Consider the following 12,159-nt stretch of genomic DNA (forward strand, 5'->3'; position numbering starts at 1 on the left):
AATAAGTTCAGAGTTTATTCAGTGACTCAGTCACAAGCAGTAATAATGTTTTCTTGCATGAAGTATTGTCACTTCCCAACTTGGATTTTCATGGAGAACAGAATAATGTGGTCTGGGTGTGAGCAGAATGCCTGACATGTTTTCAGACTTCTTTTTGTTTCCTTGTTTTTATATCTTGCGTGTCTGGCCCAAAATATCAGCCCCAATTGGAGTCTGCAGGCCCTACACTCTCTGACCCTATCACTCACTTTGAATGTGGGGTTGACACAGACCAGCAGGATGGGAATGTGTCTCTGCTGTCCTACCTTAACATTAGTCCATAATAACATGACAACCCAACTGCTTATTCATCTTGTGCTGTGATATGCTGGGTGCTATGCTAAGAAATTTATGTAGAAGGTGATGGGGAGCCCACCAATTGCTCCCCTCTGCACTGAGATACAATCCTGATGGCTTAAAAGGACCTCCTTGCTTTGACCCATAGCTACATGGAAGACCTAATTTTCTATCATCATCCCATTTCCTCAATCCACTTCTGCCACCCATGCCGGCTGACTTTTCTTTTTCCCTCTTCAAGCCTTTTTCTTGGCATTCTCTCTGCCTAGATGTTTCATCCAAGTCTATGTTACAATGTTGACAGAGAAGACTGCCCAGACCACTCTGTCTAATTTAGTACCCTCATCACACCTCACCCATTCATCTGCTTTCTTTTGCCCCATATTAGTTATCGCTACCCCAATTATATCACACATTTCTTTGCATGCATATTTGTTGTTTGTCTCGCCCACTAGAGTGTGATCTCCATAATGGCAGGGAAATTATCTTTGTTCACCATCTTGTTTTCTGAGCTTGGAGTGGTGCAAACCCAGCAGGTGCATGATAAATATTTGAATAACATTGCATACATATTATCTAATTTACTCTTTATCCAGCCTTTCTTACTCCAGGAGAAACAGTGTGAGGGATAACCCATCACAAGTGTAAGTTCACACAGTCATTCAGGAGCAGAATTGAGACTTTACCTGAGACTGTGTGTCCTGAGTTCATCATGGCACTTTGCCCCGCGCCCCTGCCTCTAATTAGGATAGTCTGTGACATTCATCTATGCTCTGGCCTCCTATAAACTCTCCAGAAAACCCTTTGGCTTTGTTACTATGACTTTCTACTTCCTCCCCTATGAGTGCATTATCAGACAGCTTCAACCAGGAAACTGGATGTAAAATTTGGTGACAGGTTTTGACAGTGCCATCAACATGTGCATTGGAGTTCTCAGGGCAATCATTTAGTTGATGTTGATGAAAATATATTTTGATTGCTGCAAAATTGCCCTCGTTTGGGTTCCTTTTAGGGTCTGTCCATGTTAGATGATAACTGAAGACTTTGCAGAATAAAGACAGCGTGAAACAACTGACAGATAGTCATCGTTAATCCACCTCCCTTTTAAGATGGAAGGCTGTTTCAGAGGAACACACAAGTCTTTGATTGCATTTAAGCATAGTTTTGCAAGACCTCTTAGAGCTCCTGATTCTCACCAGGCCCTGGGCTCAGAGCCAAAGATACTGTCTTGGTTATCGATTGCTGTGTAGTGGCCAGCAATTGGTGTAGGACAAACACCAGTCTACTATGCTTATCAATTCTGTGGATGAATAATCCAGACAGGGTCCAGCAAAGATGGCTGCTATCTCCTTGCTATCTGGGCCTTAGCTGGGAAGACTTCAGGGACTGGGGAGACTCAGACAGCTGCGAAACAGAATAATCTGAAGCTTTTTCCCCACATGTCTGGTGCCTGGGTTGAGCTCAGTTGGGACCACTGACTGGAGTATGGACTTGTGCTTGGCCATGTGTCCTCAGCTTTTCACAGCCTGGCAGCTGGGTTCTATGAAGTAACCTCCTGAGATATAGGGCATCTGGAGAATGAGCACTCCAGAAGCTGCCAGACTTCTTCTGACCTTGCCTTGGAAGTCATGCAATATACTTTGTCAACTTCCCTTGGTTACAAGCATATTTCTAAAGGCAGCCAGGATTCAAAGAGAGGGAGGTAATACATGTTGAATAATTACCTATTATTGAAGAGAGTTGCTTTCTTTTTACATGTCCGATCTGGAAGGAGAAAAGGCAACAGAGGGCAGGAGAGAGAAATATCAATTTGTTGTGCCACTTGCTTATGCATTCATTGGTTGATCCTTGTATGTGCCCTGACCGGGGATGGTACCAGCAACCTTGGCCTATTAGGATGATCCTCTAACCCACTGAGCTACCTGGTCAGGGAAATTTCCCCATCTTTGGACTAACTTTGTCTCTTTATCCATCTACTTGTCAGTCATTTTCAAAGGTGATCCCCTGCCTCATTTTGCCTGGCTACTCACAGTCAATCTTATCATTACATGCCACTTCCTCCAGGAAGTCCCCCATGGCCCCTTGCCTCTACTCTGTTCCCCAGTACCTTATGGTATGAAATTATATGTGAGGTTGGTATATTAGCTTTCTAGCATTGCCGTAACAAATTTTCACACACAGGGTGGCTTAAGACAACAAAAGTTTTCTCCCCTCACATTTTGGAGGTCAGAATAAAAAATCAAGGAGTCAGTAGGGCCATGCTTCCTCCAATGGTTCTGGGGGAGAATTCTTTCTTGCCTCTTTCAGCTTCTGGTGTCTCCTGGTTTTCCTTGACTTTTGGCAGCTGAACTCCATCTCTGCTTCATCTTCAACTGGCCCTCTTCCCTTATGTATCTTTGCATGTCTTCTCTTCTTATAAAGGCAACAGTCATTGGCTACAGGCCCCACCTTTATCCAATATGGTCTCATCTTAACTAATTACATCTGTTACAAAGAAGGTCACATTCTAAGGTTCCAGTGGACATGACTTTTTTTGGGAACACTATTCAACCCCCACCCCACAACATGGAGAAAGACTTCAATAGGATACATTGGAAAGCAGGTGATAGGACTAGCACATTTTCAGGGTTCTGTGTTTCCCTTTGATTCTATTTTATCTGCCTTGGGACCTCAGAAATCAACTGGCCTCCAGAGCACTTGGCTAAGGAGTTATAACCACTGGTGAAAGGGGAGGAAAATAACCTTCTTCCCTGTGCCAGTCATTCTCCCAGGTTTCTTTTGTTTATTTGTTTTTGCACCATCACCGTGCTTCAGAAAAGGAAAGAATAACACAGTCATGCCAAGATTCCCTAAAGGAGATGGCAAACTTCTTTGATAAAGAAAACGCAGTATTATTTTTCTTGCTATGTTTTATATTTAGTTGGTTTTCTTCTGAGTTCCTCTGGGTGGTCATGAAACCAAAAGAAACACAGACCAACCTCTTCATAGTAGAGAAATAAAGGGCCTCAGAAAAAGGGTCACTTTGGGGGATGCTTATGTGACCATTTTATAAAACCAGTTAAACAACAATTTCGCTTCTTTCTTTGATTCTTGTTTTGCATATTCCTATTGGACTAGGTGTTTTAAAAGAAACCCAGAGACAATGGACTGCAGTTTTGCTTTTCATTAATTTTGTAGGTTAGCAATGCATTTCTAAGTATCCCTGTGGAACAAAACTAACAGTCACCAACTCCGTGATACTTGGCTGGCACGCTGCCAGACACTTGTCCCAAGCTCTCTCTGTTAATCTTCTCAACAGCTCTGTGCAATGGCTCTTATTGCTTCCATTTTCAAGTGACAACTCAGGGGCTCAAAGACAGTAGTTGTTCTTGCTTAGATCACCAAGTGAGCAAGTGACAACACTGGGTTTGGACTCAGAGACTAACAAAGTTCCTAGTAAAATCTTCCTGGAATTATTAAGGAAGGGTTCATGGGAAATACAGGCCAACAACACACCATAATAATGATGGTGATGGTGGTGGTGCTGGTGGTGATGAGGGCCTAGTAATTTTTGGAGCACCTACTTACTATATTCCCCAATTGATATAAGGTGCTTTACAAAATTTCTTTCCATAAATGTTCATTATATAAATGCTTCTTGAATATCTCTGTAGTAAAATCTGTACAGGTCTTAGAAAACAGAGACTAAACCATGTTTTCAACTCATTGGTCATGACATCGTTGTCCATGTTTTACACACACAGAAACTGCAGCACAGACAGTTTGTCAAATCTCTCTGGGATTTGTATCCAAGTCTGTCAATGCTAAAGCTTTGTCTTTTTTTGATATATCTGGAGACCATTTTCTTCTTAAAAAACAAAACAAAACTAAACACAAACAATTAGAACATCCCCAAAACATCCATTGTTTAGTAATAAAAGATACATGTTGATTGTAAAAAATTTAGAAGTACAAGGTGAATAGTCCTGTCCGGGTAGCTCAGTTGGTTAGAGTGCTGTCCTAGTGCGCCAAGATTGAGGTTCAATCAGCACATACAAGAGTCAACCAATAAATGCACAAATAAGTAGAGCAACAAATCGTTGTTCCTTCTCCTTTCTCCCCTCCCTCCCTCTCTCTCTCTATAAAAATCAATTAAAAATATCAAATAAAAATAGTGCAAAGTGAATAAATAGTATAAGTACCTTCCACTTATCCTCTATCCATCCCCTATTGTAAATAAATTGTTAATAGTTTAACATACATTTTATAGACTTTCTATGTATGTATTATTTATCACATATAAATGATTAATAAATACTACAAATAACTTGCCATATTTAATACATAATACTATATATCTGAGAAGAAAAGCTCTTGATTGACTGACTACTTTGTGATTTGTTTCCTACTGCTGTGGCGAAATGAGAAAAGATGCATATAAAGTATAGTAATAAAAATTGAAGACTATATGATGCAAATCACACACACACACAAAAGAAGTATGGGAACTAGTTAGTCCCCTTCCACTCCTCATCCCCATCCCCACCTTCTTCTTTGCAACCCTACTATCTTATCATTCTGCCCATAACCCTCCTTAGGGCTTAGACTCAAGGAGAGCTTCCCAGGGACCCAAAGCATCTTGGCCAATGGAAAGAATTAGTCCACATTTTCAATGAGACTGTGCTAACCAGAAGGCACTAGGGTTTTGGGTTTGGTGTTTGGAAGGTAAAAGTGGTCTAAACTAATGTAGCTTAGACCCAGGAGAGTGAAGATGGAGATCTGTAGGTTCTTTACAGAGTGTATCTCAGAGTGGGAAGAATGGATTTATGGTACTCCTAAAAATTTAGGGCCCTGACACTAGAGGACCTGCTCTTGGCAAAAATCTCAGCACCTGAGTTTAGCAGAGAATTAGCAGGACTTCATGCTACAATTTATAGAGTAGGGCAATAGCCAGTGTAAAAATCAGATAGCTCTTTCACAAGCTTTCCTGTAAGACCCCCAGGATCATAGTGGGTTCCTGCGGAGGGCAAAGTGGGGTGGAAAGGAGCCTGATTATGAATGAGATTTAGTTGTTCATTCTGGCAAGTAGGGTGTTTAGAGTGGTATTTATTTTGATTTAGAAAGTTGTTTTTTGAATTCAAACACTGTGTTGGATTATAAATAACATATGTTCTTGAGCCTAAGGCAAATATTTTCAGATTTCATATTTAAGAAACTAGATCATTTTGTAGTTGATGCATATATTTTATGCATAATTACTTTTCTCAAAAATATTGCTATTAAATAAATGCTGTTTTTCAATTAAGGAAGTATGGCATAGTTCTTAGATATAACTAACATTTCTAATCCTCATTTGTGTAAGATCATTTAATCTAAGAATGACTTCTGCTGAGTCTTTACATCACTGTCCTAAAACATGACACAGATTAATGTGTTAACTTATTTCAGAACTTTCTCCTTAATAATTTTAATAGGTTTATTGAGGTACTAGAGGCCCGGTGCACGAAATTCGTGCACAGGGGTGTGTGTCCCTCAGCCCAGCCTGCACCCTCTCCAATCTGGGATCCCTCTCACAATCCAGGACTGCTGGCTCCCAACTGCTCACCTGCCTGCCTTCCTGATTGCCCCTAACCGCTTCTGCCTGCCAGCCTGATCACCCCCTAACCACTCCCCTGCCAGCCTGATTGATGCCTAACTGCTCCCCTGCCAGCCTGTTTTCCCCTAACTGCCCTTCCCTGCAGGTCTGGTCACCCCTAACTGCCCTCCCCTGCAGGCCTGGTCCCCCACAACTGCTCTCCCCTGCAGGCCTGGGTCCCTCCCAACTGCCTTTCCCTGAAGGCCTGGTTGCCCCCAACTTCCCTCCTCTGCCAGCTTGGTCACCCCTAACTGCCCTCCCCTACAGGCTTGATTGCCCACAACTGCCCTCCCTTGCAGGCCTGGTCCCACCCAACTGCCCTCCTCTGTTGGCCTGATCACCCACAACTGCCCTCCCTTGCAGGCCTGGTCCCTCCCAACTGTCCTTTCCTGCTGGCCATCTTGTGGCAGCCATCTTGTGTCCACATGGGGGCAGGATCTTTGACCACATGGGGGCAGCCATCTTGTGTGTTGGAGTGATGGCCAATCTGCATATTACTCTTTTATTAGATAGGATAGAGGCCTGGTGCACAGGTGGGGGCCAGCTGGTTTGCCCTGAAGGGTGTCTCGGACCAGGGTGGGGGTTCCCTTGGGGTGTGGGGCAGCCTGGGCAAGGGGCCTGTGGTGGTTTGCAGGCCGGCCACGCCCCCTGGCGACCCAAGCAGAGGCCCTGGTATCTGGGGTTTATTTATCTTCTACAATTGAAACTTTGTAGCCTGGAGCGGAGCCAAGCCTTCTGCTTGCTTCGTGGAGGCAGCCATTTCTATTGGGATTTATGTATCTTCTATAATTGAAACTTTGTAGCCTTAAGCGAGGCCTGGGCCAGCCAGGGTGTGTGGAAACCTTGGCTTCCTCCATCACCAGGGAAACCCAAGCCTCCCTCCTGCTCTCTGTGGCCATAGCCATCTTGGTTGGGTTTATTTGCATATTTGCTCCTGATTGGGTGGTGGGAGTGGCTTGTGGGCATGGCTTGTGGGTGTAGTGGAGTGATGGTTAATTTGAATATTACTTTTTTATTAGATAGGATAATTCACATAGCATAAAGTTCACCTCCTTTACGTGTATAATTTGGTGGTTTTAAGGATATTTTCGGAGTTGTACAACCATTATAATAATCTAATTTTAGAATATTTTCATCACCCCAAGAAGAAAACTAGTACCCATTATCAGTCGTACCCCATTCTCTCCAGCTTAGTCCTAAATAACCACTCATCTACTTCTATTTCTATAGATTGGCCTATTCTGGAAATTTTATGAGAAAGGGATCATATAGCATATGATCTTTTGTGACTGACTTTATTCACTTAAAAATGTTTTTGAGGTTAATCCATGATACATGTTGTAGTATGTGGCAGTGCTGCATTCTGTTTTATTACTGAATACTGTTATGACTATCACATTTTTTTGATGCATTCATCAGTTGTTGAATATTTGGGTGGTTTCCACAATTTGGCTATTGTGAATCATGCTGATTTGAACATCAGTGTGCAAGTATTAGTGTGGACATGTGTTTCATATTTCTTGGGTATATACCTAGGAATGGGGTTGCTGGGACATGTGGGAATCCTGTCTTTAATAGTTTGCTGAACTGCCAAAGTATTCCCAAATATTTTACATCCCCACTAGCAATGCACAAGGGATCCAATTTCACCACATTCTTATAAATACTTACTGTCTGTCTTTTTAATGATAGCCATTCCAGTGGTTGTGCAGTGGTTTTGCTTTGGAGTTCCCTGGTTACTGGAGATGTTGAGCATATTTTCATATGCATATTAGCCATTTGTCTATCTTCTTTGGAGAGTTGTCTATTTAAATACTTTTTCTATATTCTAATTGGGTTATCTTTTTATGACTTGGTTTTAAAGGTTCTTTTTTTTAAATTTTTTTATTAAGGTATTATATGTGTACATATCTTACCATTGCCCCCCCCACCCCACTCCCATACATGCCCTCGCCCCCCAATGTTTTGCATCCGTTGGTTACTCTTATATGCATGCATATAAGTCCTTCAGTTGATCTCTTAATTCCCCCACCTCTCCCTAACCTTCCCGCTGTAATTTGACAGTCTGTTTGATGCTTTACTGCCTCTGTATCTATCTTTTTGTTCATCAGTTTATAATGTTTTTCATTATCCCCAAATGAGTGAGATCATGTGGTATTTTTCTTTCATTCTTTATATATTCTGGATTCAATGCAATAATAAGATATATGCTTTTTAAATATTTTCTCACAGTCCAGGGACTGTGTCTCTAGCAATTCTTTATGAAATGACAGGCCTACCTCAAAGAGAGCTCCTGAAACACATCTCTCTCTTCCCCTCACAAAGTCACTGTGGTAAATAAACATATCAACATATCATTACCTGATTCTATTTCATTTATAAGCTCTTTTCTTCTAAGTTTCCTGTGGCTGCCTGATTCAATTATTTTAAGTAAATATGACCTACACTGTGGTCTAAGTGGGGTTTTGGAAAGAATGTAGGAGAAGGAATGAGGAGGTGGGAGTTTGAATTCCAGACGTAAAGCTCATTACCTATGTACTTCTAAGAAAAGCCGCTAATGTGCTCCAAATTCCAATTTATCCATCTGTAAAATGTGACCGATAAGACCCGCTTGGCATATCCCAGTGAGGTTATTGCAATGTTTTTAAAATACAAAATAGATTTCCTCGAATGAAGTAAAGCTACATGCCAGCCAGACCCTACACGTGAGGCATTTGCAGCCATAGCTGCATTGATTGTTTCAGTAGCTTGTGTGGGTCCTGATTAGTTTTCTAAGGAAAACAATGTGTTAATTGACAATGGCTATTGATTGCAATTGATTGCAATGTTACAGAGGTGGATTAGTTAGAGTCCTTCTGAGCTACCCTGTAAAAGAGAAAAGAGAAAGGAGCAAGGAATTACGTGACAATGGCAGTGCTTCATGAGCACTCAATAAATATTAGCCAGCATAACAGTAATTATTATCATCATTACCCTTTGTTCTGAGAGGTTTGACACTCAAACTCGGGTCACACATCAACAATCTTAAGCATACATCTCTCGCTTCCCCAATCTATAGTCTTGTTTCTTGGGGACCTAATTGAATCTAAGCAAATACTTCCTTGGATCTTCAGAGGTGTTCTAATTTGTCTTCAAAAGCATATCTATTCACAGCCTTTCTGCCTCAACTATCAGCCTTAAAGGAAAGAGAAAGTTTTCTTAACCAGTTTTTACCACCATCCAACAATGAAGTCTCCTCACAGGTAATTGCAGTAGTAATGGTAATAGTAGTGCTAGTGGTATAGAAGTGGTACTACTAGTGGTAGTAATGGCAATAGCAATAGTGACCGTAACATAGCTTACACTTATGGAGCATTTACTAGTTGTGATGTGCTGTGGTAAGTATTTTACCCGCAGTAGTAATTTAATCCTCACAACCATCCCAGGAGATAAGGTCTGTTATTATGCACACTTGTACATATCAGGAAACTAAGACATAGATTGGCTGAGTGAATCAAGTTCAGGTAGCTAGTAAGTGCCCATTGGGGATAGGTCACATCTTAAGTAGGTATTTGGAGCCAGTATAGAAAAAAAAGAAAAAAAGAAAAAAACAACATCAGTCTTCATTTTTGGCATCATGGAATCATTCCCTTGTGTCTTGGCTTAGCTTCAACCACACCCAATTTGCTTCCAACTGCCCAGTAATGTGGAGGTCACCTCTGGTGTCTAGAGTCACAAATCCAAGCTGCCCTACTTACTAGTTTTGTGATTTTAGGAAGGTTATTTAATGTCTTCTTGTCTCAGTTACTTCATTGTAAAATGAGCAAACATAACTTCATATCATTGTTGGGATAATTCAATGATGTATGTACAATTTTTTGCTCAGTGCTTGGCTTTCTTTGGGCTCAACATCATTAATTACGTAAAGCAGTAATGGCTGTAGAAAATGTTAGGGTGTAGAAAATATATAATTCCTCTCTTCGAAGTTAACTAATAATGATAAAACTCATAGGTATCACTACATATTGTGCTGTGGTTGCCTGCAATAAATATATTAAATGTAATAGAAGTTTCAAGATGGGCAAAATTCATGTGGTTTGAGGAGCGGGTGAAGAAAGCTTCATGGCAAGAGTGTGGGTGTGGAATGGTGTGTGAAGCCAGGCAGGGACACAGGTTTTCCAAGTACACTGGGAGATAATATTTTGAGTCAAGGAAACACCATGACAAAATGGAAATGAACTCAGACATTTTCAGGACAAAATGGGGCCTCCTCATTAGAGAAGAGGGTTTGCTTTAATGATATGAGGAGATAAGACCAGGAACAGAAGAAGTTAATGTGTTAATTAACTCAATGGGGAGAATCCTTTCACAATGTATAATATATCAAATCATCACATCATACACTTTAAATATCTTAGAATTTTATTTGTCAGTTATGCCTCAACAAAGCTGAAAAAAAGACCAGGTTCGAAAGGAGGGACCAAGCTTTTGGAATGTTGCATAGAACAATACCTTTCTTCACACTGTTCTTTTGTCTGGAGTGCCCTTCTTGGACAATTCTGGCTAATAAAATCACAACCATTTTTTAAAGACTAGTTCAAGTACTATGTTTTACAAGAAGCCTTTTCTCCCTATTCGTAGAAATTTCCTGAAATGAATTCTTAGTCCATCTTTGTTCTTATCTGGTGTGACCACACTTGCAGGTTTGCCTAGGACAGGTCATCCTGAGTTATGTGCCTATTATCCCAGTATACTTATTAGCAGAACCCCCTTTGACTCTGAAATATGTTTTGTTTGTATGATAAAATGTAAGGTCACCCACTTATAACTCTTATCTCTCTTCCCTTGTGTTACATGTGGCCCCTATTAAAATGTTCACGTGAGCCGAGATCATATCTACTCATTTTGTGTTCCCGGTACAGACACTAATAATTATTTATTAAGTGAATTTAAATAAGGAGGTGGGAAAGCTCTTGGAGTCAAACTCTGTATTCTTAGACTTTTTTTTTTTTGGTTCCTAAAACCATCTGGTATTGCAGCTGCCCATACCAGGTGCTTGATAGGTCTGTAAATTTGGTCAGACTTCCACAGGGTTATGCTATTTTGGGAGTGTGCTGGAAATGTCTGTAGCACAGGCTAGAAGTGTGTGCTCATAAATCTCCTTCCTTCTCAGTGCTTGCTAACCTGTGCACGTTTCTCACTGACAGTTCCTTTTGGTCCTGAGGCCTAAAGAAGACTCCTTTGGAAAAATCCAAGGTGTTAAACCCAGTCAAATGTGTGTGTTTTTAGTTTAATTGCATGACTGAAACAGCTCATTTCTGGGTCTCTGTTATGAAATTTAGAATGAAAATTAATGAAGATAGATGATATTTCAGTTGCATTCTATATTGATCGAACAGGGCACGCTGGTTAACAAATTGTATTGAATTTTAAGTTTTTATTCAATTAGTGTTATTTTATTGGGGTTTTTACCTAGGACCTCTACACTTACTTTAGAACCTTTTATGATTTAATAACCCTACTTAATTTTTCTTCTTAAAATTTCTAGAATGTTATACTAGCAGATGTTAAAGGGATTAAAGGACATAGTCTTTTCTGTATTATTTATTTATTTCCAAAGTAATCATTTAGATGGCTTTAAACTTCCTTATTATGAGCAGAAAGTATAGTTGTCTGTGAAATCTTGATTTCTTACTTGGAATCTTTTAGTCCATGGTGTACCATTAGATCTCCACCCCCACCCCCCGATACACACATGTTGTGGTTTAAGGACGTCACCACTATTTGAATATATGGGTGGGGCAAAAGTAGGATTATAGTTGTGAGTACGTGAAACACAGTTTATTTTTGTATTATTATTTATTAATTATTGTAATTTTTTCTATACAAACAACAATAAACTTGCTTTTGCCCCACCCTGTATATAACCATAGTACTACACATTTAAACCAGAGATTTAATTCTGAGCCCTATGTAAACAGGTTCCATGGAAAATTAAACTGCTGAAAGCCCTTAGAGAGAGAATCTTGTGAGTAAATTGCTTTTCTACTCAGAGCACAGCCTGGGCCTGGCCAGGATTCCCTGTGACCAGTGCCAGTCTTTGGGAAGTACTTGGTCAATGCTCCTTTGCCAGGCTATGTAACTGTCTTCCTTTCCAGTCTCATCGTCTTTGTTATAAAGAAGCCATAGAATCTCTCATGTAGGATTGTGTCTATTTCTAACCTTGGAGG

The 12,159-nt window shown here is 40.5% G+C and overlaps 1 protein-coding gene across 2 annotated transcripts in view; it reads left to right on the top strand.

Moving 5' to 3' along the window:
* NELL1 (neural EGFL like 1) overlaps positions 1-12,159 on the top strand; it is a 721,145-nt gene that overhangs the window by 418,405 nt on the left and 290,581 nt on the right. The gene's annotated exons all lie outside the window — the stretch shown is intronic.

The sequence above is a fragment of the Plecotus auritus genome, assembly GCF_963455305.1.
Source record: "Plecotus auritus genome assembly, chromosome: 9".
Classification (NCBI taxonomy): Eukaryota; Metazoa; Chordata; class Mammalia; order Chiroptera; family Vespertilionidae; genus Plecotus; species Plecotus auritus.